At 40.0% G+C, this 26,459-nt stretch overlaps 1 protein-coding gene across 1 annotated transcript in view; it reads right to left on the bottom strand.

The window, feature by feature from the left end:
- The window catches only part of shank3a (SH3 and multiple ankyrin repeat domains 3a), a 126,034-nt gene extending 104,870 nt beyond the window's left edge, over nucleotides 1-21,164 (bottom strand). Inside the window, exon 1 of the mRNA XM_088379900.1 lies at nucleotides 20,949-21,164. The gene's annotated coding sequence lies outside the window, so the exon portion shown is untranslated. The remainder of the gene's footprint in view (nucleotides 1-20,948) is intronic.
- Nucleotides 21,165-26,459: the final 5,295 nt, after the last annotated feature.

Raw genomic sequence — 26,459 nt, 5'->3', positions numbered from 1 at the left:
AATCAAGTTCACTTGAGGAGTTTGTGTATGGGTCACGATCAATGATGCCAGGAAGCTCACTTGCTTATTTGGCTTGAGTATGGAGAACACAACGAGAAGCTTGTATTATTGTATTTATTTGTTTGGAATGTTATGTTTGGAAATTGCGAACATGAACCAAAAGCAGGAAGTAATTGCCTGCAATTTGTTTCAAAAGGTACAGCTGGAACTGTCATCAACAAAGTCCAAAATCTAAAAAGAGTCTCAATCACACAAGTCCGGTTATCCAAGATATATTGACATTTACTATTTCCACCAGAGATTCAACTAACCAAGTTGCAGGTAAATATGTCAAACCACCAGGAAGTTCAGTCAGAGATGGGGACTTGAGTCACATGACTTGACTTAGGTTAAGAATTTTAGGCTTGGCTAAATCTTGTGCAAGGCTTAATTTTACTTTGACTTTGCTATTCAGGGGACTGGAATTGACAACATGTCTCAAAAGGTCTTACCAGTTGATAGCATTCTCAAGAAAGTGTCTTTAGTTTTTTTTTTAGTTTTTGTTTTTTTTTAAGAAAGGTTGTCCTTTTTGTGGGACTGGCGAACTGGCAAGATTCATCATAATAATAATCATAATAATAGACAATATAGAGACTGGATTGTGAATGTGATAGTACATGTAACTAATTAAGGTACAGATAGCTTTAATGATACGTGCTTATACAGAGTCAATCATTAACAATGCATCGTAAAATACACTACGCCATTTTCCACACTTCAGCTTGGTCTATAATTTGAGAAAATAACACGTGTGGACTGACCAAAAGTATACATTTTTGGAAAAATATGAAATTCACCAAAATGTGACTGAAGAGGTTTCGGCCCTTCGCCAACGATTTGTAACTGTGACTTACTTACATTTGAACCTCTTATAACCAGAGTAACTTGGGAAATACTTTTTATGATTTGAACATACTGTAAATGACATACTCTCACCTCTGGTTCTTCTGGTGGTTGTTTACAACAACAAACACAGCAAGTCTTAAATCTCAAGTCGCTACACAAAAGTCGAGTATGCCACCTTAAGGACATCATCTACCAGCTAACTCACAACTGTGCATGTCTACACCAAGAATTGCAACACGTACCGTGCTTCAATCTGAATGGATGAACGGGTCGTCAATGAGTAGAAAAAGCTCATCCGGTTATCTGTAGTGTCAGAGTGTAGCCTTTGAGAAGGTTAACGCCTCTCCTACCATGAGAGGTAAAGACGTAATAGGATCACAGGCTGGCCTCATTGCTGACATGCCCCACAAGACTATAAATAGATTAAAATAATGTTATTAGGCGACTGTATCACATCGAAGCTTTGATTGATTGTATTTGAGCCATGTCACCACAATGTAGATTTTCCTGGTAGTGCCTGATTGATATTATAGCAGGAGATAAAAACCGCCAAGTACATATGAACTCTTGAACCTCAGCTTGAATGCGGTTCAACTTGTCACTGCCCCCCACTTGACCGGCAGCATTAACGCTAAACAGTGGGAGGCGTCTTTTGAATGGGGCCCATCTTATGCTATCTTCAGTGACCAGAGATTGCTCAAAATATTTGAGGAATATTCGGGATGTTGCAATATCATTTTCATATCAGATAATTATGGATTGACCATGTAAATTAATTTGTTGTTACTCAGTATAGACCTACACATAACCACCAACATTTTTCCAGGTACTCAGTTTTGCTTTCACAAAAAAAAAAAAAAAATAGAGAACTCTGAAAACTAAAATCTGTCATGGCTTGTCCATGAAACTGTCACTTTCATCGTACAATAACCTTAACGCCTCCCCCAAATCCAGATATCTTCGAAAACAAAGATGTTATACGTCCTTGAAATTGATAACCACACTTGGCTTATTAGCAAAATACTTGAAGACCCCATATGTCTCCCGTAATTGCCCATGCAAATACTAATGATTTTTGCTTCATGGTGCCAATAGAATTACCTTTGCCTTTTTATTTCTAATAGAGCGATTTCCTTCTCTACCCCTCGTTATTTAAAGTATATGAGGTTGGAATTTCCCGTTCCAAGGTCTGACCCTGCTTAACTTTCCATATAAGATCAAATTAACCATTCGCATCTCCTTTAATACACTTTACAATTTTACTTGCACCATAACAGGAGGCCAAAGGCAGCAAATAGACCATTTAATCTATCACGGTTTCAGGGAGACCATCACCACTCAGATAATCTAGCTATCCATCTTATTCAAGGTAATGTTGACTGATGATTGTCAGTGGCACGGAATCCTTACAGGAGGCTGTGGTTGAATTTTCCGGCAAAGCTTCTGCAGCCTGGCCGCGCTCGCGTCCATCATATGTGCACTGACAGATGTCAAGTAGCATCCCGCTTCCATACAAATGAGCAAAGCAACTTTCTATCCAGAAAGTATCTTCCAATGCTTTATCAAAACAAAAAAATACCTAAGATTGAGTTTCCATCTTGTGTCTCAGGCTTGGGAGAGTCACAAGTAAAATGAAGAGGAGATGAATGCTGAGTGAGCCACTTGATCCACCATGCTGCACCACACTTTGGTCTGTGTGTGAGTGTGTCTGTGTGGACGTCAAATGCTAATAGCTTCCATAGGAATACGATAACAAGGACTGCACACAGAGAATGGCAAATGTGAACTGGAGCCCACTGGGGGAACTAGCAAGCACGAAAGGTACTCGGTGCCTTACTGTATACAGTGAATCCTCACAATTTTATGAGCTGCAAAAACTGGCCCACCAAAAATATTGTACATAATTACCTATAGCTAGATTATCTCAATTTAAGCAAATATAAAGTGGAAATAAATAAATGAAATAATGCTTACATGCTGTAAGGATGGATTAATGTCATTTCAGTTCATTTCAATAGAGAATTTTGATTTGAGTTGTACCATCAGGGAAGCTCTCAAGTATAGTATATTATAAACAGTGCGGTTTAAAGTCGTATTTTGGCAAATTCAGGAGTAATTGAGCAGTAAAGACATCCACCTGTCAGTTTACAAGCGCTAATAAAATCCAGCAAACACTCGGACGAGGCTCGTGAGATTCTTTCTCAAAGCTGCTGGCATCTGAAAGCAACTGGCTTAGAACGTTAAAACCTTGACCCCAGCGTAAAGACGCGAGAAATTGTCGTACATGTAAAACTGTACTGAGCTGAGGGAGAAGTAATGATGTGGAATGCATTATTTTCTTAATCAGCTCTGGCACCCTGTGACAGGACGCGCCAATATGTTCAGAAACCCTCTGACATCTGGCTATCATTTTGACACTGTTATAATAATGTTTCGCTTAATTACATTGATGTTTGTAAAGCTCATTATAATACTGTATCATTCCAGATGGAGTTAGTCACAGCTGTAACGGATGTCGTTAATATGTTGATGAACTGTTTGCGTTGAGCAACTCCAGTAAAAATGCATAGAACATTATAAATGTGTGCTAATTCTAAATAGATTTATTGCTGATTTAGAGCAACCACTTGTGTCTGAGTAGAAGTTCTTTGAAGGTTTATCAACATAATGTCTATGCTAATTTTTTGCTAGATCGTCATTGGCGTTCCATTTTAGATCCAAGCATTTGGATAGAAGACTGTTTGGAGAAATTATATCCTGTAGTTTGGTTGAACATTTCGGTCTTTAAATGCACAATGTGTAACGAGTCAGTTTTTCAGTAAAAATGTAATTGGGAGTGAGCATACTGTGCCTTTTATTTGGAGATGTGTAAAAGAGTTTGGTTTTTTTCATTTCCTCAAAAGGATGTTGTATAATATTCTCCCATCTCCTCACACTTTGACAGTGAGAACAGGTGCTAAGGAATAAGTTTAAAATTTCTTTTGTTCAGATGAAGTGTGTTTCAGTTTAATCAGAAGAGGCAAAACTCTCAATAAAGTTCTTGAGTTGACGAAAAGTCCTTAAATACTTTAACACCAACTTCAAATCTAGCAATCATGCAATAAGAATATAACACTGGTCAACTAATTATTACTGAATGCTTTGATCGGAATTTCAAGTACCTACACTTTTCCGGATTGGATTTTTGCACTGATTCAAAATCTACCCTCATTTTTATTCTCTTGCTAGCACATCAGGTTTTCTCCATAATAATTTCATAATACAATTATGTAATATAGTATTATATTTTGTAATATTTTATGAAAAGAGTAGCAGGTTCAGGAGCAATTGGAAAATTTGGGGACACATCATAGCTATAATTTACAAAGCATGGTAAAATCCGTATTGCGCAAGTATTTATAGGGCAAATTTTAAAATGAAAATATCTTAACCATTGTTGCTATTTAAATTTTTTAGTCAAAAAAATCTTATGGTTGCAAATGTTAGCAAATATTTCCGATTCAAATTAAAACATGCAATGTTTTCAAATCGTGTTTTTTTTTTTTTAGTAATATTGTCATAATACTAATCATGCTAAATTTGGTCATGGTAATAGAGTGATGTGAAACTTGTACATTCATCACTGGTCACATCTTTCATATTTTCAGTTAGTATTACTCTAATGTACAAGCCTGCAAAAAAAAAAAAAAAAACTCAGTGCATTGGACTGTATCAAGATGAGTGCTGGAGGGGAAAATGAGTGCAAAGTGTTTCCAGGAGAGTGAAGAAAAAAGATCCTACTTCACTTTCAAGGCTTTTCTTTATGAAAAATTAACTCTGACACTACGGAAATCGAAAATCATGGCTCCTGCTAAAGTGTGTGTCGGCGTACACTGGCGCTGGTGTGCAACCATGCGTGTGTGAGTGTGTTTACAGGGATGAATACATTTATTTTTAGTGTCCATGACATTGAAATAACAAAGTGGGATAGCAAGTGTAATGATACTAATATCTGTATACACAAACCCAAAATGTGTGCCAAGCATGAGTGACCTTGGGGAACTTGGGTTTGGGTTACTTGAATTTGGTACCTTTGCTGCTTTTTCGCTGTGCTCTTAATTATGTTGTACCTCTTACAATTGACATAAGTGCTGCTCATGTGGCATGTTTTGTAATTACCTTTCACTAGAGCATTGAGTGAGCACCACGATAGATTGAGCATAAAATAGCAACCAATGTTAGCAAACTAACTTTCAAAATTGCAAAAATCGCTTGAGTCGACTAGTTTGTTTGTTTTCCGACTAAAATCACCAGAGTGCGTAATTCTTGGAGCTTGACCCAGGATATGAAGCTGACCAGCGTGGGGTCTTGGTATGTTGGGACCCACATTGTTCCAATCACTTGCATTGAAGTGGGGCTATACTGGATGTCAAATTTTTAACAATTAGATTAGATTAGATTAGATTAGATTAGATTAGATTAGATTAGATTAGATTAGATTCAAATGTATTGTCAACGTACAGCACAAGTACAGTACAGCGAAAAGAACTTTGACATCCAACCAGAAGTGCAAAAAGCAGTAAAGTGCAGAGTAAATAGAATACTGAGCAGTAGGTACAGTGCAATCAGGTAAATATGAGGTGAGTTATACTATGCGGGATAATAAAACAATTACAGTCAATCAGTAAAGTTTTTTGTGCCCTGGGCCTGAAATGCCTCACTAATCAGACAACACACAGATGGTTGACTACTGACCAGATGCTGTTAATGACAGGTTGACCTTCTGATACTTTTTCAAAGGTGTCATCATCATGGTGAAAAGATTTATAGCAGTGGCGCAAACGATGAACCACGGTTATGTGGGAGGGTTCACTGTTCGTGAAAAAGATTAAAATGCTAAGTGTTCAATGCTTGCTAACTGGATTTGAACTGCTGAGCACTGAGAGGGCTTTCATAGAGACCTGTGCGTGGCTGCCATCTTGGCAACGCTTGCCTCATCAGCGGCTGTGTGATGTGGCAAAGCGACGCTCACGTGCGTTCAGGCCGAAGGGAGCACTCACGCAAACAGATGAGGATTGATGTCGTCCTCTGTGTCGCCTTGGCAGACGGACCCCCCTCCCATTCAGTTCATCCTCTGTGTCGCCATCTCTCAAGACTTTGGCTGGACTGTTTCCCAGCATGCTTTGGAAAGCCCTTTCAGAAAGGCCAGAGCTCGCTGTTTGGACTCTTATTTAAGATAAGGGCTACTGGATACAAATTACTTTCTGGCTATTTAGTTTTAGGCTAAAGTGTCTGCTTGTTTTTTATATCCTTGGACTTTTCCTACCCAGCCCTTGTTCTTTTCTTCTTGTTGTTTGGTGTCTTAAGAGGCCGCTGCCTTCTGCTGCGTTCTCTGAATTAAGTCGTTTCAATTGAATTTCCTTCTTCATATGACTGTGAAATGTTTAGGCCACCACGAGCTTCGTTGTTTATTTTGTCTATATTTTATTTTTATTTTTGGGGGGGTGAGGAGGGTCATGCTATTTATTTGTCTTGGTGTCATTTGTTTGTATTTTAAAAAAAAAAACACGGCATTTGAACACTTATGTGCACATTATATGTTCTTAAGTATACTTTCCGCTAAATATTTAATTATACAGACACACTAATGCAAGGACATTTGCATCAACCCAACAAAATCATAGAGTGATCCCATCATTGCATATAAATGAAATAGAATAAATGCTATCGAGCAGCCAGTGCCTGTATACGGTTGGAGAGTGACTGCACTTGAAGCGAATGAGTAAGGACAAGGATAATTTTATGAGGGCTCAATAGAAACAGGAAGAAATAGAATACAATAGAAACAAGACACACTGAACACAGGGCAGAACAACAAAATTAAAACATTAGGAAGTCTTTTCTTAGCAAAGCAATTTACATGTCAGTGAGGTACACACTGAAAATGTCAAGGGAAAAATAAGTCAGCGATTTTACCACAAAATATTCAGTTGTTCATTACAGTTATTATAGCCATTAGTAATGCTCACAAGTGAGAAGGAGAAATTCAGTATACCCAAGCACAAAGAAACTGTTTGACATTACCAGTAATGTGTGTGAGGCGAAGGTTTGCTTCTCCAGTTAGACAGTAAGCAAGATTAAGAAGTGTTATCACTTATTTGGTTATGACATAGGAGACAAATTACATTTAATATAAGACTAATCCGAGCAGAGCGACTAGAACAAAAAAATGCACTTAAAGCAGCTAAATTGTTTATAAAAAAAAAAACAATAACAATAATAACATTTTCATGACACGCTTGATCAAACGATCAAGAATTAAGACGACCATGGGTGAAGTTAAGAGGTTGAATGAGATGGGTGGCTTTTTATTTTATTTTATTTTGTTTTATTTTATTTTATTGACATTAAATGGTGAAAGGAGTAATATCCAAAGAAAAAGAACAGCAGATTTGGACAGAGTGGCACGCATAATGCAATCACATCTCCTGGCTTTAGACAATAAATGACACCCAGAGAGTGAGCACACAAATGGCTTGTTCACCACCAACGTAAAGCCGCGAATCATTGCACGCTGGGGAGAATGTCAATGTTCAAATGCCCATGACGTCACCTCACTTCATCTTTATTTAGTAGCAGCTTTCAAGCCAATGACTAAGGCCCACCGCACACCGCACGATGGTGCTGAATTTGACCGAACTGGAAAATCACTAGAGATCAATTGACAAAACAATGAAAATAGCTTGAATGCAGATTTATAGCCTTATTCACTGTCACCGTAGTTTCAACGTGATAAAACGTGGGTGGACTCCCTGTAGTTGATAAAGGTTTACGAAACTAAGACCACAGGAGGGAACATTTAGGCCAAACAGCTTGCTGAGCAGCATTGTCAGGAGTTTCAGGTTAATTAATTTGTGACAAGCAAACTAATGTGACAAGCAACTAACCTCAATGTTGCGATGATTTCGAACTCTCTGTTAGTTTAATAGAAATAACAAGTTGAAAAAAAAAATATTTTCCAAATAATTACATCTCTCATAACCTATCCGATTAAATATTACAGTTCCTTTGTGTCTCATGTACACTGCAGAGTTGCCAATAGCAACCAGTTTAGTGGTTGAAACAGCTGGTGGTGTTAATAAATTGGACGACTTTGTTTTGTGTGTACGCATGTGTGTTTACTGGGCGGTAGCAACATAGATAAGTGGAACTGTGGAGCTCAGGGTCCAGTCATGCATAACACAGAAACAGCAATCGAACAGAGGCGGAAAAACAAACCACCGTGACCCAAAAATGGAACACCTGCTATCAAACTCGACGTGTTTCAGTCTCTGGTCCGCCATAAAGAATTTCATGCAAGCATGTAAAAAAGGTTCAGGAAAACATGCAATCCTCGGGTTAATTAAAAATCACTCAATCGTCTGTGGTCAAGTTTAGAGCTTCCACTGTATGTTGACAACATCCACCTTCACCACCACACCAGCTGCTCTATTTGCTGTTGTTCCCTACAGATACAGATTGCACTTAACCTATAATCTCATGTTAAAGGGCATCATGGAAATGACAACGGTGCTCCCCAAGCCAATAAAGAAGAGCAGGAACCCCTCAAGAGTCCTACCTGACAAGAATTTTAACTGGGGGTAATTTCAAATAATTATGCCTCTTTTGTTAGATGGCAAAAGGTGATCATAGCTCACGGGAGGGAGTGAAGCCAATGGAGATTAACTTTGATACCAAAAGCAGGCACAGGATTTTGTCAGGATCCTTTTTTGAGAAGGTTAAATATCTTCAGAATGTATCACTATGAGGTAGATTAGGGAAAATAAATAATGATGATGTCAAAAATGAAAATGGAGTACACTCATCATCAGCCGCAAAAAGACCACTGTGATTAAATTTATTATTATGACTAGTGGTAACGGAGATGACAAAACATAACGCGAGTCGTGCGTTTTAATAAAGTTTTTGTTTTGTACTGTATACACTTTTGGTATTGTTTGTGTGTGCCTAAAAAGTAGGTGGCATGTTTCAAGAAACTCTAGAAAAAATGTTTTTTTTACACTAGCATTATTTTATTCAAGGGTGAAACCAAAATTAATCCAATTTGAATGAAGCTGTGAATCTTCAAATTTACTTTTGTTGAATCCTGCGCTTGTGTTAGTGGTTTTGCGTTTGTGTCACAGTGTCCCGCCTTTCCCAATATGTAACAAATCTTCAATGCGGAAGAAAAAAAAAGGGCTCATTTCATGGAAATGTGCTTTTGTGGGCAAATGAACGTTTTGTTCAGATCTTTCAACCAGCAGGGTAAATACTGCGTGTCCTCATTAGCCTCATTCCGCTAAACCCTTGCTTTGTTAATTGACATAAAAACAAGCGCTTGCTAATGAAAGAGAAGCTAACGTTAACCGACAGCACACTGAAACTTATGTTCTCAGTCTCACAGTGTCTGTGTCTTGATTTAGATTTTTTTTTTGCAGATGTAAATTTTCAAGATTAATCGTGCACAGCTACAACATACATGCGTGCTTAGGATTCAAGGTCATTTCCATTGAAGAGCACTATAGTATTTGTATTACTTGCATCATCCAGATGACATCAGTGTAATGACAAAACATCAAGAAAAGTGGACAGTGTCAGAATGAAGAGGTTCTGTTTCAGCCTATGGGAAATAACAGTGTTGATTTACTCCCGTGGGAAGACGAGAAAAGAGAGTGTCTGCCTGTAACCTTGGAGACAAAAATGAATTTTTTTCTGATCAATTTTAGTTTGGGTTTTTTTTTTCGAAATGATGTACCCAGATTGTTTGTTTGAGACGTACAATGAATACCAGCTGGCAAGATGTAAATTTGAGGGACATCTCAGTGTTTGCATGAGCGTCAAAAGTTTGACTTCTAAACCATGCTCAAATACTCACACAGTTTTGTGAGGAGATGTGTGTGTCTCCTCTGTGGGATTTTGTTTGACTTGTTGCGATGGTGACAAACGCTTAGGAAGAGAGTGGTGGAGAGAAATGCCAATTATTGTGTGTGGTGGTGGTGTTGGGGGGGGCTGCAAAATTGTTAATCTCTTTCCCACATGGGACCAGATGACGCAGCACAAAGCCCGGCACACACTACAATGACCACCAGATTCGGTCAGGTGCCAAAACATCCCAGATGATGCAAAGAGTGATGGCGGCTGCCAAGGAACGTCGTTGCATGCCGACTTCACAAGGGGATAAGCGAGAAAGACTTCAGCGGGGGAATATGTGTGGATAACTAGGCAGAGATCAATGACTCCCATTTGTCCATTAAAGCCCGTTAAAACACTGTTGACAAACCCGCTTGTTAAGTTTCTCACCGGCTCATTTGTCTGGGAACTGATCTTAATAGTGGTGTTAAACTTGTAGATAAATGACAATAGCAGACGGTAAACCAAAATAAAGCTCATACTTAGTTGTTGCTCAGCTTGCTTACTACACTTGCAATGTTTATTTTTATTTTTGTTATGTATGTGGTGGAAACAATCTGGTTAGTGTTCCAAATAGCAAGACGTATGTTTTATGTCGTGGTCGGGACACATTATTTTATACCCACGGATTCATCTTTGGTTTGTGAATATGTTTATGTTGTTAACGTACGTTCTTTTAGTCTTTTTTAATAAGATACTTTTGCTCTTCTTGCTTTGCCTTTGAACGTCGCCTTAAAATAGGATACGTGTCAATTGATAACTCCCTCTGTACGGAAAAACTGTTGGATGTGTTTTTCCTAACAACTATCCAGCTAAAGGAAACGAAAGGGGAAACACCATGTGACCAATTACCCGAAGCGTTTAGCCATGAAAAATTAGGTTACCCTTATCCTCAGTTTACAAGAATTTACAATCTACTGGGTTGGGGATTTAGAGCGTTGCTAATATTTGTAATCAGTCGGCTTGTGAAGTCCTTTGAGACTTTTGTGATTCATGGGTCTACAAATGAACTTGACTTGACCATTAAAATTATAGTTAATGGCGTTATCATTAGTAAAGTCACATTAGAATTAAAAAAAAAAACAAACAACCTCCTGAAAATCTATTTATATATGTTAAATTCTATACAGCCATTACATACAGTATATCATATGCCTCACGCACAGCTGATTCCAAAAAAACAAAAAATCCTCTTCCAGTTCGGGGCATCGGAAGCTACAATCACCGTCGAAATTACACACAGCACCTTCATGTAAATTAATGTTGTGCCGTTTCATATCCTTTCAACTGGGGCTCTCATCCATTGACGCAAAGCACTGATGAGCTTAATAGTGCTTTGATTAACCTGACTTCTCTCCTGTAAAGAACCCGGAGTAGGTGAAAAACACCAAACCACAACATTTAAAGTCATTTTACACTTGCGCAGAACATGTCTCAGCACAACACGAGAACACGGAGGGACACAAAACCTCAAGGTCCACACTGCCGCCAGCCCCCCCCCCCCCTCCCCCCCTCCTTCTCTTGCCTCTTGTTTGCTGCAGAGGTTTCTCTCGTCGCTATGGTAACTTCGGTTTCCTGCCAAAACCACTTTCACTGCACCAGAATTGACACTCGTCCTTTCTTAATTTCCTCTTTTCCCACTCGTGCTCAACTGCGCCATTTCCTGTTTTCACCTATGCCTGTCTCAAAGTTGCGGGGGGGGGGGGGTTCATGGATAACAATTAAAAACCATCAAACTCAAATGGGAAATGAGCCTGAGATAATGAAGGATTTACGGTGCATTGTTTGATGGCTCATGCTTCAACTATCAACAAGCAGGAGAACTTACTAGTATTGAAGGAATCATGAATCGGTGACATTCATTTGAAGGATGCTTCATTATTTGTATATAATGAGATGAATTTTGATTAAGCTCAGAGTGAAGCTGTTTCAACACTTTGCTGTGACTCGAGAATGTTGATTTTCTTATTAAATTGTGACAGGATCATTAAATCCAGATCATTAGAGCATGATTCACGTTTCCAGATTGCCACAGCCTGTATGACTATAACCAGCACATACAATACAGTACACATGAGGAACTTCCATTTATTTCTAAAAAGGCATAGTTACTTAGAATTCAATCAGACAATCCAAATTCAGAAACATTTGCAAAATGTAACATTACAAGTCCTTTCTGAGGCCTTAGGAATGTCAAAACAAAACAGGTTTCACTATTCTTTGACCTTGCTGTCTAAATAAACTGTCACTTAGCAACTATCACCATTGGGAATACTGAGTGGACACAAGCGGAGCGACAGACAATACTTCATAAAAGACACTGTGACGTACACACAAAAAAAAAAACTCTCACAGTTCCCTCAGACTATTGGTTTTGCAAGGGAACCTTGTGTATCCTCTCACCGACAGCAGCCGTTATAATTGCGTATGGTGGCCATAGCCTGAGAGAATCTTGGCCAGAATTTTGATGTGTAACCTAATGAGGTCTGGGAAACCACCCGAATGCAATCCGTTTTTTTTTAGTTCATGGTTTCAATCGAGGAAGGGGCACGGCGACTCCGAGGACGAGACCCCTCTCTGTTTTACACAAAGACTAGCACATAAAGTGCTATTGCACGGCAAGCTAATCACCCCCGAGCCGAGCGGGCAATTTGGTCACAAAGTGAGATTGGAGAATTGGTTGTCAAATAGCAATTGTTAGCGTTTTGAATTGTGGACTTGAATATGAATAAAGTTGTCATTGTTGAGTACAGAACATATTCACTGCAACCGATAATGAGTTGAAACCCTCTGTGCAGTTTGTATGGAAATAAGTTGATCCTTTCACAAAGTGCACTTGTGGAATATACTGGAATCTCAAATAAAACTTAGAAGTTTAAACCATTATCATACGGTGTATTTCAGCAAATTTTGCGGACTCTGTCACTGAACATCTTAGTCTTGGTGTTCGGCTCTTCCTCTTAGCTCCTCTCAATGGCACGACAAATATATTTTTTTGTCCTTAAAAAACGTGAAAATATAATGCCATTTTTTTTGCATGTTTGTTCTCTCTGGCTGGTGACTAAGTTGACAATAGGGCCTAATGGAAATGGGAATTGGAAATTTAGTTATGAAGTGTTAGAAGGATGTTTTTTTTTTTTTTTACATAAACATTCAGAACTGAAAGGAAACAAAGGCAAGATTGTTTTGTGGGTAGTGCAACTAAGATCTCCATTTATATGCTCCCCAGACAGATTATCTGTGTTCATCACATTCCCCATTAATAATGAGGTATTTTGGGACTCCCATCAATTTGAAATATGCATGTCCAGTTTCCCTGCACAACTAAAAAAGGGGTTGTTTTCCTGACTCATGGGGTTGTTAACCAACTTGCTGGGTAGCTGTGGACTCAGGTTGAGTTCTGTTCCATTACAAGTTTGATCTAGTCCATGACTAAATTGGCCCCCCAAAAATTCGACATTCAAAAAAACTGCACATGAGACGCCAGATAAAAGATAACAACTTGGAAAATTCTAAAGTTGGTGCACTCAAAAGTCCAGGTACCCCACTACTATCTGACAAACAGCCAAGCTTCACTAATATCACCGACCTGCATCTACATAACAGACACATAGCATTTCCCTCACCCACAAATTTAACTGAAAGGCCAGAAAAGAAGTAATGAGATTCTCGTTTTTCTCACTTTATATTGCCCAATGGCTGAATCGTGATCAGTGTTGAACTTGCTTGCACTACACGAAAGATGACATATTGTTTGCTCACATTTGGCTCAAGTTGCACGGCAACCGCACACCATCTTGTGCTTCACAGACTGCAGTCATCCACTCCATCCTGTCATTTTCTCCAATATGTAACAGCGCAATGTGGCACAGCAATATGTTTGTCTGCTTTGGTATGTGTGTGATGGAGTGCCTTTATGCATGACGGCTGAATTTTGCTCATTTCCATTAGCGGCTGGCTGACTGGCTGTACCGCACCGTCACCCGCTGCGTGATTGCTGTGTCCCAGAACATAGTGTAGTCAAACTTTACCTTTTTTTTCCACCTGAGATGAGCATCTTTGCAATCATTTGTAAGGTGTAATGACTAGTTTAGCTTTAGGTTTATTGGTTGTTGTTTTTATTATCCTGTTTGGTTTCACATTGGGCACAATGTGGTAACATAATCAAAGAGTATTTAAAATTAAACATAAGAATTTACCAGCAGTAAATGCAATAGTAGCTAAAGGATTCTCAAATGCTCCAATCTGTTCTTTTTAGGATCACTTATTTTTCTTGGTAAGTGAATGATGCAGGTAAATTTTGCCATTCAGCTCTTGCATGTTTTACGGAAAGTACTGAAAATCCAAAAAGTGGGAAACATGCATTCAAAAGTTTGGAGAAGGTTCAAATACCGTATTTTCCGCACTATAAGACGCACCTAAAACCTCCAATTTTCTCAAAAGCCGACAGTGCGCCTTATAATCCGGTGCGCCTTATATATGGACCAAGATTGAGCCACTACAGCAGGCGTGTCCAAATATATGGATTTATATATGGACAAAGTTTTAAAATGGGCCATTCATTGAAGGTGTGCCTTATAATCCGGTGCGCCTTATAGTGCGGAAAATACGGTAAGTTCACCTGTAAAAGTTAGGATGCATTTTAAGATCATCTACAAATTGATCTGAAAGCCCAGTCTCCCTAACTTTTGTAAATAGTTAGTATTCATTAAGCTTCTAGAGTGAAATGCTTCCCACTCTTAATTAGTACCATTGTAGTATTTCTATATTTGGATCAACATCTGTCTAATATCACATTTGGTATCACAACAGGCACAGTGTCTGCCAGAGCCATAAGCACCTGGTTCCAACCTTCAATTTAGCCCTGTCACAAGCATTCTCTGGAGGCCATTTTGGTGAAAGAGAAACATGGTGTTCGCTTGAAACCGCAGACAAAAGTATGTGTTTATAACAGAGAGAACTTGTTCAACACCTCAGCGGCACGTAAATTGCACATTTTCAATCAATGTCCAACTGTGTCATCTTCTATCGGCGAGGCCAACCACGTGGATGCTAATGAGTTCTTGCATCTAAACAGCAGGTTGTGGTTGAGAGTTGGCCCTCCATCCACACATTGACAACCAACGGCACTCACGTTGATTATAATGGAGCCACATGAGATTTAACCACTCCAGATATTTGGAATAAATGAATTTGTGATGATCATAATAGAAAAGTTAACATTTGTGCAACTTGTGATATCAGCGAGAGTAAACGAGAAATCATATTTACAAGTCATGTCTCCAAGGTAGCAGAAGCTGTCCACCACCTCGTACATCTCCGAGGTGGTGGACAGCTTCTGCTACCTTGGAGACATGCTTAACAGTGATGGTGGTGGACCTAGCAGTGACCACAAGGGTGAGAAGCGGGTGGAAGAAATTCAGGGAACTCATGCCCTTCTTAACATCTAAGGCCCCATCCCTGAAGATTAGAGACCAAGTGTACTCAGCCTGCGTCAAAAGTAGTATGACGTACGGAAGTGAGACATGGGCCCTGAAAACAGAACACGAAGACAAACTAAACAGAGCAGAAATGAGGATGATCAGATGGATGTATGGTGTGTCAATGAGGGAGGAAAAGACCAGTGCAGAGCTGAGAAAGAAGATGGGAGTGGAGGCCATTGTGGATGTGGTGAGGAGAGGCAGACTGCGATGGTACGGACATGTAGTGAGGAAGGACGAGAACGACTGGGTGAAGAAAGTTATGTCGTATAACGTAGAGGGAACAAGACCCAGTGGCCGACCTAAAAAGACCTGGCAGGCGACCGTGTCAGCCGACATGAAGGCACTCGGCATCAATCACGAGATGGCCATGGACCGTTCCCGGTGGAAGAAAGCCATATCAAGAACCCAGTCCAACCCAGCGGCGCCTGGAAAACAGACTTTAAACCGATGATGATGATGATGATGATGAAGTCAAGCCTGATATTGTTTTTTGCTTTAACTGCATAGATGCCCTGCTGGAATCAATGTTCTTGCTCAACTAGCGTCCCCCCACTACAAGGTTTGCGGCACAATTTATCAGTTCACTTTTTGTAATATTTTAATGGACTGGTTGAATCCCCCTCTTTGATTTTTTTAAACTTGTATTTCAATTCCAGTGTTATATTGTGCAGAGGAATTTAGCCAGGAATAAGTGCATGATGACAGAAGATTGAGAGTTAATGGAACTTCTGCTGGTTATAGTCAAGTAGTGTGGAGTACACTGCTTCAAAAACCCACTGTAGTATTTTGCAATAATGACAAAGCAGCTGAATTCAGGGTAGAATAATTTCATAAAGTTCAATCATGAAAACCACAAATTATCGAAGGCAAAATATTTTTTGTTATAGTAAATCAAGTGTTTGGACATTTTGTGTGAAATCCTACCTAAATTATTGTGTGAACAGTGATTCATTTATATAAAAAAAAAAAAAAGACTATAATAAGGCTAAGCTGTTATGACCATAGTAAATTATGCTCGCTGTATTTTAAACATGTTGGACAAGGAAGAGTACTCCCATAGCGTATTCAAACCATACTATAATGCTACCCAACTAATAGAAAAGCTGTTGCATTTCCTTTTTGATTGCATGTTATTTGATGGAGAACGCAAGCCCTACCCTTGACGGCAGTTGTCTATGACGTCATGGCAATCCCCTGACGCGATCGCATGGGAATTACACTACATGGCAAAATAATCCATTCCATTTATTAGCTTGTGTTTATTGATCTCCATGTGAGATGACCTGCAAGTAAGCATCCCTCATCTACCAAAAGTGATACTATACATCATGTTAATAAAGGGTGTGTTTGAAATATTGATTGGAACTTGTCCATGTGTATTCATCTAGAGCACTTCTAACATGACCAGGACTCCATAAAGTCCTGCCCGTGAGCCATTTATAACATCCAATCCATATACCGTATTTTCCAGACTATAAGCTGCTACTTGTTGAACAAGCTTTGAAGCCTGCGATTTACAGTACAGTGCGGCTTATCTAAGGACTTTTCATTATTTTGATGATATTGTATAAATTGTGCATATTCTCTTACATTAAATTAATTATTAAAGCATTAAAACACTTGCAGTTTATAGTCCGATGTGGCTTTTATAGGAACAAAACAGGATTTAGTACGGCTGACTCATCCTGGCACTCTTGCTCACAAAGCTCTCTAATTTTGCAGTAGTCTCTTAATTTCAGAGCAGGATATAAATACATGATGTTTTAGCCTGTTTGATAAATTAAGAATGTCAACATGGCCATTTTAGTGTTTGACATTGCTGTGTGTGGCCCTCGGAGGAATAAGTTTGGACATTCCGTTGTAGACCTTGCCATAGGAGGATAACAGGGATGGTCAATCACAAAGTATAATAGAAACTGGATAAAGGGGACAAAAAATAATCTGGATCACAAAAATGAGAGGGAAAAAGGTGACAACCAAGCGGAGAGCAAAGCAAAGCCAGAGGCAAAGTCACCACTGTCATTTCCGCGATGGCTGCATTGGTGGGTGGGCAAGTGACTGGTGGAGACACTCAACACCTCAGAGCACAGCCAACAGCCCAGTGACGTGACCTTTGTGACTTAAGTACCACTTTTGCTTGGACTTCCATCCCCAAAAACTGGTTCAAATAGCCCCGCGGATGTGAATTAACAAAATTGCTCAAGCCCATTACAAAAAGACTATAATTATACCAAGGCAGCTGTCGCAATGACATTGTAGTCGAGGAGTGCAGGACCCTCACAGCAAAAGAACCTTTACTTTCTTACTGTCATATGTATTCGTCTTATGGTCATCTGGGTAATCCTCAGGCCCCGGCAAACTCAAGGCAAGCTCTGTCTCATCACCAAAGACAATCAAGCGTATCTTCATGTTTCTTGCTGAATGGATTTTTTCCACTTCCATTTTAACAGAAAAATTGTCCAAAAGAAAAGAATGTTCTTCTCTTTTTATTGAGGCCCTCGACCAAATTCCTTCTTTTGAAAAAAATAGAAAACAAATATATATGTGTGGCAGTAATTGTAAGCATTATTTCATGGCTGAAATTACTTTCAGCGCAAATAAAGGTTTAATGACAGTTGCACAATACATGTGCTATCTTGTCTTCACACACTGCATCTTTGTTGCTGGGGCGAGGTAATCTTCTTAATCATGGGGGGATTCTCACAGGAAGGTATTCTAATAAACCCAACTACCCCACCTTCCGCCGTTAGCAGTGACAGATATTAGTTTGGGAGATGGGTAGCTTAAAAAGTCCGCTGCATCATACAGGACATGATGTTCTTTTGTACCCCAAAGGTGTGCCGTTTGGGAAGTAAAATAGCCATCTCTTATGAATGTATATTTACAACTAAAAAGCTATAAAATTGTTAATGTAGATGTTTCCTTCAAACAAGTAATGGACAGTTTGGGATTTTTGATTATTAAGAGCCTAGCCTTTAATTGCCAGACATTCCGTATGGTGTTTGCCTCCACTGTGATATTTAACAAGCTGTCTGCAGGCTTGTGAGTGGCTAGAGAAGTAAAAGTCATTAGTGTTCCTTATTCCATATTTCCTCTGTGCTTGAGGGAACGTCATTAGCACTGCACCCTATGTCAAAAGCGCCTTTGCACTGGTTCAATTGCTTTCCATGCGCTTGTGTCATTCATTTCTGGAGCGCCTTGGCACAAGGGAACCAGCTGAGATAAGGTCGGATCACAAATGAAGAGGTCGGCTGTTTTCGTTTGAGCAACGGGTCAACGCGGGCCCTTTTGGTTGTCTGGGCGATCAAACACACGTAGTCGTATTCAGGACCTCCGTGACTGCTTGCGGTCGGTACCAGTAGCAAAAGATGGCTCATGTTCGACATATGCTTAAATGAGTTTCTTGGAATGCGACAGAATGATTTGTTTTACTTGATGAGGGCAAAGAGTTAAGCACATCATTCCTCCGTGATTCCATTTGGGTGTTTGCATAGTTGCACAATCTTGTTATCGTTGCAGAGGAAGGGGCTACAAAATGAGGTATCGTCTCAATTTGCCCTTTGCTACTTGAGCAAAACACCAGCAAAGACTATTTGCCGTATGAAGAGATATTTCAATGAATTTTTATGCTCAAATCGAAATATAGACCTTGCTGAGTTTTTTTTTTCATGTTAAATTACATTCCTGAATTATAGTTACTCCCACTTGGCCCTGAGTTTGTTGTCATAAATATGTTTAGAAAACAAAGAATGATTACATTGAGACAAAGTAATCACTCATAATATTTATTCAACTGCTGAGACTAGTAACTATTCAGAATTAGACAATTGTGATTAATATCGAACTGAGGTTTTAAAACTAAATAAAGTGTCTGTTATTAAAAGAATGCACACGATTTGCTCTAAAAGAATATTTAGATTTCCCAGTAGGACTGCATAGGCAACAATATCCAAGCATACTTCAATCAATCTGAGAGATTATTTATGTGGCTCTGCTGTTTTGATTCACTCGTTCAAGTTGCCTCTAACATCTGTGCATTAGAAAGCGGCCATCTATGGACTGACCTTGTTATAGTAAACTTTTAATTACAGTAAATATGCATATAAAACACTTGTAGGCCATGAAAATGTATGTTCTTACGCTACTGTGCAAATTCATTTGTTGGGAGACTTTTCATCAGTATGCTTGCGTAAGAACGTAAATATGATGCTTAGGTTGGCTAAAAAGCAAAATAGCAAATTTTCTCCTGCTCTTACCAGTGTGCCTCCTAATTGGCAATACTGTACCACCAGAACAAAGCCCTTGCCAATGCATTTTCCACTAATCCAATGAACAGAGTAGGTGACAAACACCCTCGAACAACAATGCACTGATGAGGGATTGGAAGTCAAGCACGAATGAGGGAAAGCTGGAAAGGACGAGAAGAGATACAGAACGCGAGCAAGGCTGCAGATAAAGTATCTGGGTGTTTCGTATGCAGATTGCTGCCGACTGCCTGTCACGGTGGGCCCAATTGCTATCTCGCAAACACTCGTGGCAGCTGCCTTGTCTGACTCGTCCAGATCCAACGGCGCAGCTCCACCGGAGAGACACACAACTCTTGTTTTTCTTACCGGAGGCACACCTGCATCGCCGTGCACGTGCTATCAAGCTCTTTGCTCCGCCCTGCAGTCCCCATAATTGAAACAGATGGAGGAGCCAGAGCGGGCGAAGAGGAGGAGGCCCTGAAGGAGATGGGGATTGAAGAAGAGAAGCGATCGCGCCGCCTGTTGAGGTTGTTGGGCCTTCTTATCATTGTGTTACGGATTGGGATACATATGATATCATTCAACTTGATTCAAAACTGATCCAGTCATAAAAGTGTTTTTAAATTGTTTGTTTGTTTGGAGGAGATAAATTGTCTATTTTTTGTCATTTTATCCATATAAAGTGCACAAAAGAAAAGCTGATTTTATTGGTTTTTTTAAAATTGGGATTTATTTTGCTTCTCTCATCAGAAAACAATGATAACACCAAGTATTCCCGATGGAATTCGCAGCTTGTTTGGAAGATATTCTGTGCTTGCACAGCTTCATGGCTGACTGAATAAAAGTTTCCACCTTCTAATAGGCTTTCTTTTCCTTTGGCTTCCCAGAGTATGAATGTGTCCAATTCAAACGGTGGATCTCTCTCAATTTACTTTGGCTTGGAGACAAGACTGGTTCAATATCTCTGAACTAACAAAAAATACATTTCAGAACCTTGCGCCTTTGAGAAACTGTCCATGAAAACATATTAAATTGAGAATAAAAATGAACTTTCACGTGATTTCTTTGGGATCTCTATATCTATCTCGCTATGTATTGTATGTCTATGCATCATGGTATGCTGGTGTGGTATGGCCTATCTTTGATTTTATGGCTTTGAGATGCTAGTGCGGGTAAAATGTTCAAATGAATATAACATGAAAAGGCTTGATAGGCCCTTAAGTTGTCGGGCAATAATGAAAAAATGTGCATACATCAAAAGCAAGGGAAAAGTATCCTCAACACATAAAGGTACATTGTTGCTTCAAAATGGTGTCAATATGTCAAACTATAGTAGAAAAATGGTACATCAATTAACATGAGAATCAGATTAATTAGGTAGTGTCAATAATTCACTCATTCCTACCTGCAGAGCTGAACATCAAGAGGTCAGAGAGTTTCTGGGTCTTGGCAGCTAATTTACATCAGAAGAAAAAAAGAATGGATATTGTTTGTTAATTCAAAAGAAAAAAGACTAATTAATTACCACCATGGAGAAGAAAAATTACTGCGTCTGAAAGTCAGCTTCCCAGATGAACCGCTGTGCAAAATGTGACTCCTGCTCTCAGGCTACCAACCCAAAGTCTGTTCCCCTGTGTATGTGTGTGTGTGTGTGTGTGTGTGTGTGTGTGTGTGTGTGTGTGTGTGTGTGTGTGTGTGTGTGTGTGTGTGTGTGTGTGTGTGTGTGTGTGTGTGTGCGTGCATGTGCACAAGTGTGTGAGTATGGAGGCAATGCTGGCCTCTCTTTGTTGTCCCGCAGTAAGAAGATCCTACAGGTGAAACAATATCAGGCCTTTCAAACGGAGGTGAACACACTCAACTAAGTCACGCTGAGCCAGTCATGAACAGAACAGACAGTATATTAAATGGTGTGTGTGTGTGTGTGTGTGTGTGTGTGTGTGTGTGTGTGTGCGCGCGCGTGTCCGTGTGTGTGTGTGTGTGTGTATGTTGACTGACTATCTCCTGTGTGGCTGGAAAGCAGGAGACATGCCTGTCAGCACCGGTCAGTCATTAGCCTTCTGTGTGTGTGTGTGTGTGTGTGTGTGTGTGTGTGTGTGTGTGTGTGTGTGTGTGTGTGTGTGTGTGTGTGTGTGTGTGTGTGTGTGTGTGTGTGTGTGTGTGTGTGTGTGTGTGTGTGTGTGTGTGTGTGTGTGTGTGTGTCAGCGGAGGGCAGGTTCAAAGGTCATGTGCGGAGCAGAATGGCTTCACTGGAGAGGTAAGTTTGAAGAGGAAATTGGTTAAACAACACAAAAGATCACTTTTTAAACAATGTGTAAACTCTCCCTCTCTAAACAGAAGTGATGCACACTTGCATGAATAATTGAATACCAAGCGTGCGCGTGTGTGCAAGCGTGCGCGTGCATGTGTGCGTTTGAGCGTGCCAGAGTTTTCTCTCAAATGAGCGGTTTTGTCACAGAAAAAGTCAGCGAAATTCCATTCCTTTGTTGGCAATTTTCCAGATCCGAATTAGGGGTATAAGGATTTGCGTCTGATAATTACCACCTCTAAGCAGTGGCGTGACATTGTTATCAGCGCAGTTACACACACACGCAGACATACACACACAAGCTGCCCCAATTATATTCCTCTCACCCTCCCACCTGAGAAGGGCAATGCAATGCAATGCCTGCCACTCATGGCAATGAGCTTCCCGGCTATTTAACAGTCTGTGAATCAGCCCTCCTCCAAACTGATGTGGCCTGTAATTGAGCTCCCCCTAAAAATACAAAACACAATAAATAACATATTCATAGCTGTGACGAGGGTCACCTTCAAGCAAAGTTGATTCTTTCTCGGCCGGAGATTTTTATTTTAAATAACTTATTAAGCTTCATGAACTGGAGTAAGTGCAGAAGACCTTCAGACCTATCATCTAAGACAACCATCTTCAAACAGAGATAGGAGGGGGTGGTAACAAAAAATGGATGAATAGAAGTAGGTACCATGTGGTGGGAAAATTGTTTGGTCAGCATCCTTTTAGATGTTAACAATACATATATTTGATTTTCCTCACAATCGACGCATGTTTTCCTTTATTCCGCTTTAAAAGAATGCACAACCTCTCTCCATGGAGCTCTTTATTCAGTGTGTTGTGTTCCTAACGCCATCACGACTTTATCCCCTTGTGTAGCTTTTTTTCCTCTTTCCAGTTATTTTGTGTGACACTTCTATTCTGTTGACAGCACAGGACTTGATGTACATTTCCATCTGTCTCCCCGAGGATCATGTTAGACTGCGTTGTCAGAAAAAAAATAAAAAAGATGCCTGCCTTTAAACCATGAATAAAGAACACAATAGTAGCCTCCGAGCCCAAAAGAAAGTGTTCCAGGCCACAGCGCTCTCTGGTGATGACGCCTATTAATCATTGTTGTTTGAAAACGTTGAGCAGTGGCATATTTCAGCAGACGTGGGTGCATATTAAAGAGTCGTTTCACAAGCTGACAAAGGACAATCATGCTCACAGTGATCACCAGTGACGGGATGCTTTTTTTTTTTTTTTTTTTTGATTAGCATTCCCATTTGATTTGTGGTGACGATGACGGCGGGAAGGAAGTGACATCACAATATACTTCAAAACCGAGCTGAAGGCCCTTCAGATTGACACAAGTTGAATTTAGTTGGAGAGCGAAGACCCATTTACAGAGCGTGCTGGATTGACATCAGAATTTCAATCCTCCAGCCACGAAGATGAAAAATGGCTTTGTTGTCTGTGTAAATAAAAACAGTCAATGTATACAATAGTGTTGACAAAAAACAGTTCTCCGTTGAACTGCAAGTATACTCCATGCATTGGGCCTGTGAGTGACAAGGATAGCATTTGTAAGATCCGTGAGACAAGCGAGAAGCAGCTTCAGCACCGCGAGACGAGCAATGCGGGTAGACGAGATCAAGCGTGACACAAAAAAATAGGATTTCATTTGTGGGCACTGCAATGCTAATCGATTCAAGGTATGGCAGCTGACATGCACTGTGATGACCTGAGTCACTATTCTGTGAGTCTCTATGGCTAAGTGCTCACCATGCTAATTCAAAGTCAAGAATGCAATTAGATACTTTGCGACGCTGTACTTGCTAATTCATTTACGTTCATTAAGCTGCTGGCTTCTCCGCCAAATGAATTTCACGCAATTAAGCCGAACCGACGCCGGAAATGGCAACGAGAATGATGAGCTGCTGCTCTCTGCTCCCCGAGTCAGCGGGGACACTGACGCGGCCTCACAATGAAGCGAAGGAATTCCGATGAGGAAATTTCATCACTAATTCGATCTTCTGCCAGAGTTAATGAGGAGAGCATTGGCAATAAACTCACCATTTAGGGGAAAGAACAAACATTTCACACGTCAAAGAAATCCCTCGTGTTCATTATAATATGGAAATCACATTTAGCTATGCAAAATGTTACTTTAGAATAATATATTGAAAGTTATTGGAACAGTGAGGCAAATCTCTTTTTCATTATTATTGTTGTTGTAGACTGGCTTTGCCTGTGGAAAGTATTTTCATGCACATAACCAACATCAAACAAAATAACTGTCTATGGAGGGAGGAGGGACAAAAAGCAAAAGGAGAGTGCTTGATCCACGGTACTTTGGATAAAGTACCGGAACAGTGTACCCTGCTAATAGGATAATCCCAGTGCCCAGCATGAGTAGCAAAGTCAGCCATGTTTACCAGCAGCTGATCAAGATAACCTCTCACACTGGCAAAATCTAATTGTGAGGCTTGCTCATGCATTTTGCATTTATTATAGTACGCCCCTCTCAAGTCATTAGCGTGATCTGCTTGCATACTGTAAAAGAGCAAAAGCGCTGAAGCTGCTAATGAAGAGCCCGACAATCTTGTTTACATCTTCCCGTGTGAAATGTATTCTGCAAGTGTTTATCTGTGTTTGATATCATTTTGTTACATGTGAAGAGTATAAATTGTGAATTAATTTCAATATGTTAGGAGTTAGAAAGTAAGTCACAGTTAGCACGAAGTACCGAGATGCAACTAAGGGCACGATTGGTTAAGATCTGGGAACAATTTATCCATCCATCTAATTATTTTCTGAACCAATTTATACTCATGTAAGTACAAAAAAAAAAGGTATTGAGTTTGAACTCGTACAACAGAAACAGTTTGAAGTGACTAAGGCACAACATTGTGATGAGCCTTAATGATCTGATGATAATAATGATCTGATGATAATGATGTTGTTTGGGGGTCAGTATATTAAATAATATATAATAATGTAAAGATAAACCTGTTTGCTGATAAAAATGAAAAGTGAAGAGTGTAGCAGTTTTTCCATGTGAATGTGCGCCAAGGTCAATCACAGTGTTAGTCGCTGACTGCAATTCGTTTGCAATTGTTCAGATCAGATGCATTGGAACGTACACTCTTTGTGTGTAGCAGACCTTAGACAACACAAATGACGACTGATTGGAAAATGAAAAAAAAAACAATTTACATCTAACAAGAGGTGTTTGGGGCGAATATAGAATTGTCGAGGCGATAACACACTCATGACAGATGATGACCAATTCTGCCAGAGCTGTTTACGGTCAGAGTGGAGCACCTCAGGACAAGCGAATCTCAAGGTGACGATGACGATAAATCTTCATACCCAAATCCCACTTTCGGAATTGAGCCCATGTAACACTTATTGGAATATGTCTGGATTGCCGCTCTTGGGCATGGATCTACTCCTCATATCGCCACATATGCGGGTAAACTCATTTTTCCATGGGAGCCGTCGCTGTGGATTGCTCAGAAGTGGAGGTCTGAGGTGGCGTGTCAGTCTGAAAAGGAATAAATCACTTCTGGAGCTTGGCTGCGTGGCGGAGGATGAGACTGGAGGGTAAAGCAGCGGCCACGTGGGCGACTCAGGCCGCCTTGCTTTTTAATACCACCAGGCAGGTCCAAAAGGAAATGGTCAGTGGATCACTGAAGATGACTCAATCTGGCAAAATGTGTCAAGTGGGAGTAAGCCACATATGTGCAAGTCATACTATATCTTAATGTTCAAGTTCCAAGTATGTCTTGGAGTTACTGTGGCAAAAATCAAGCAAGTCAAGTCCCTATTAGGCATTGAATCACTAGAGATAATGGAAGTCGACTTGAATGTGATGAATAGTTGAGTGTCGACCTCTTCGATATTTTTTTCACTACAGTACACTTGTGCTTTATATTTTGGGGGAAGATAAATTTGCAGATTTTTTTAGGCAATATTAGGTCAATTAGTTTTATCTGGAAATTATTGTGCATGCTGCATTATTGGCCATAACATTTTTCGGACAAAGCCAGAGCTTCACTTCACACCGCTGCCCTCATTCATCGCTGCCAGTCCCGCAGCCTAGCCGGTATGAATCTTTTAAGACTCGCGGTAATCGGACGAGCCAGAGCTAGCGACCCGCAACTAACTTCAACGCTCATCCACAATCAGTTTTTGTTTTTAATACTCTCTGACCCACGCAGACACATGAAGACTGTGTCAGCAACACACAACAAGTATTTTAGTCTGGCAGTGGACCAGTGAGTCAAAGGCCCTCTGACCTTTGACCACTTTGGACTCAACTCCTTCACAATCCCAAACCAGTCTATGAATTGTCTTAATTCCGTATTGTCTTGTCAATAAAACATATAGCCAGCATTAAGCAGAGTTCATGTTTGACCAGATATCAGGAGTTAAGATAGCTTACCAGTTTTGCGAGTTTTATACTGATGGAAGACATTAGATGTCATTAGTGCTGAGCGATATGGCCCTTAAGTCTGACTTGAGTCAAATCATCTGACTGGAATTGGCCCCCACTTAGAATATATTGAAATAACAGTTTCAATGTCCAATGACAATTTTTCAAATACAGTAGATAATGGCAACTTGTCTCCGCCTCCG

Source organism: Syngnathus floridae, chromosome 6 (assembly GCF_059516105.1).
Source record: "Syngnathus floridae isolate MCC-2025c chromosome 6, RoL_Sflo_1.0, whole genome shotgun sequence".
NCBI lineage: Eukaryota > Metazoa > Chordata > Actinopteri > Syngnathiformes > Syngnathidae > Syngnathus > Syngnathus floridae.
The sequence above is the reverse complement of the archived record's forward strand: the minus strand, read 5'-3'. Positions and strand labels throughout refer to the sequence as shown.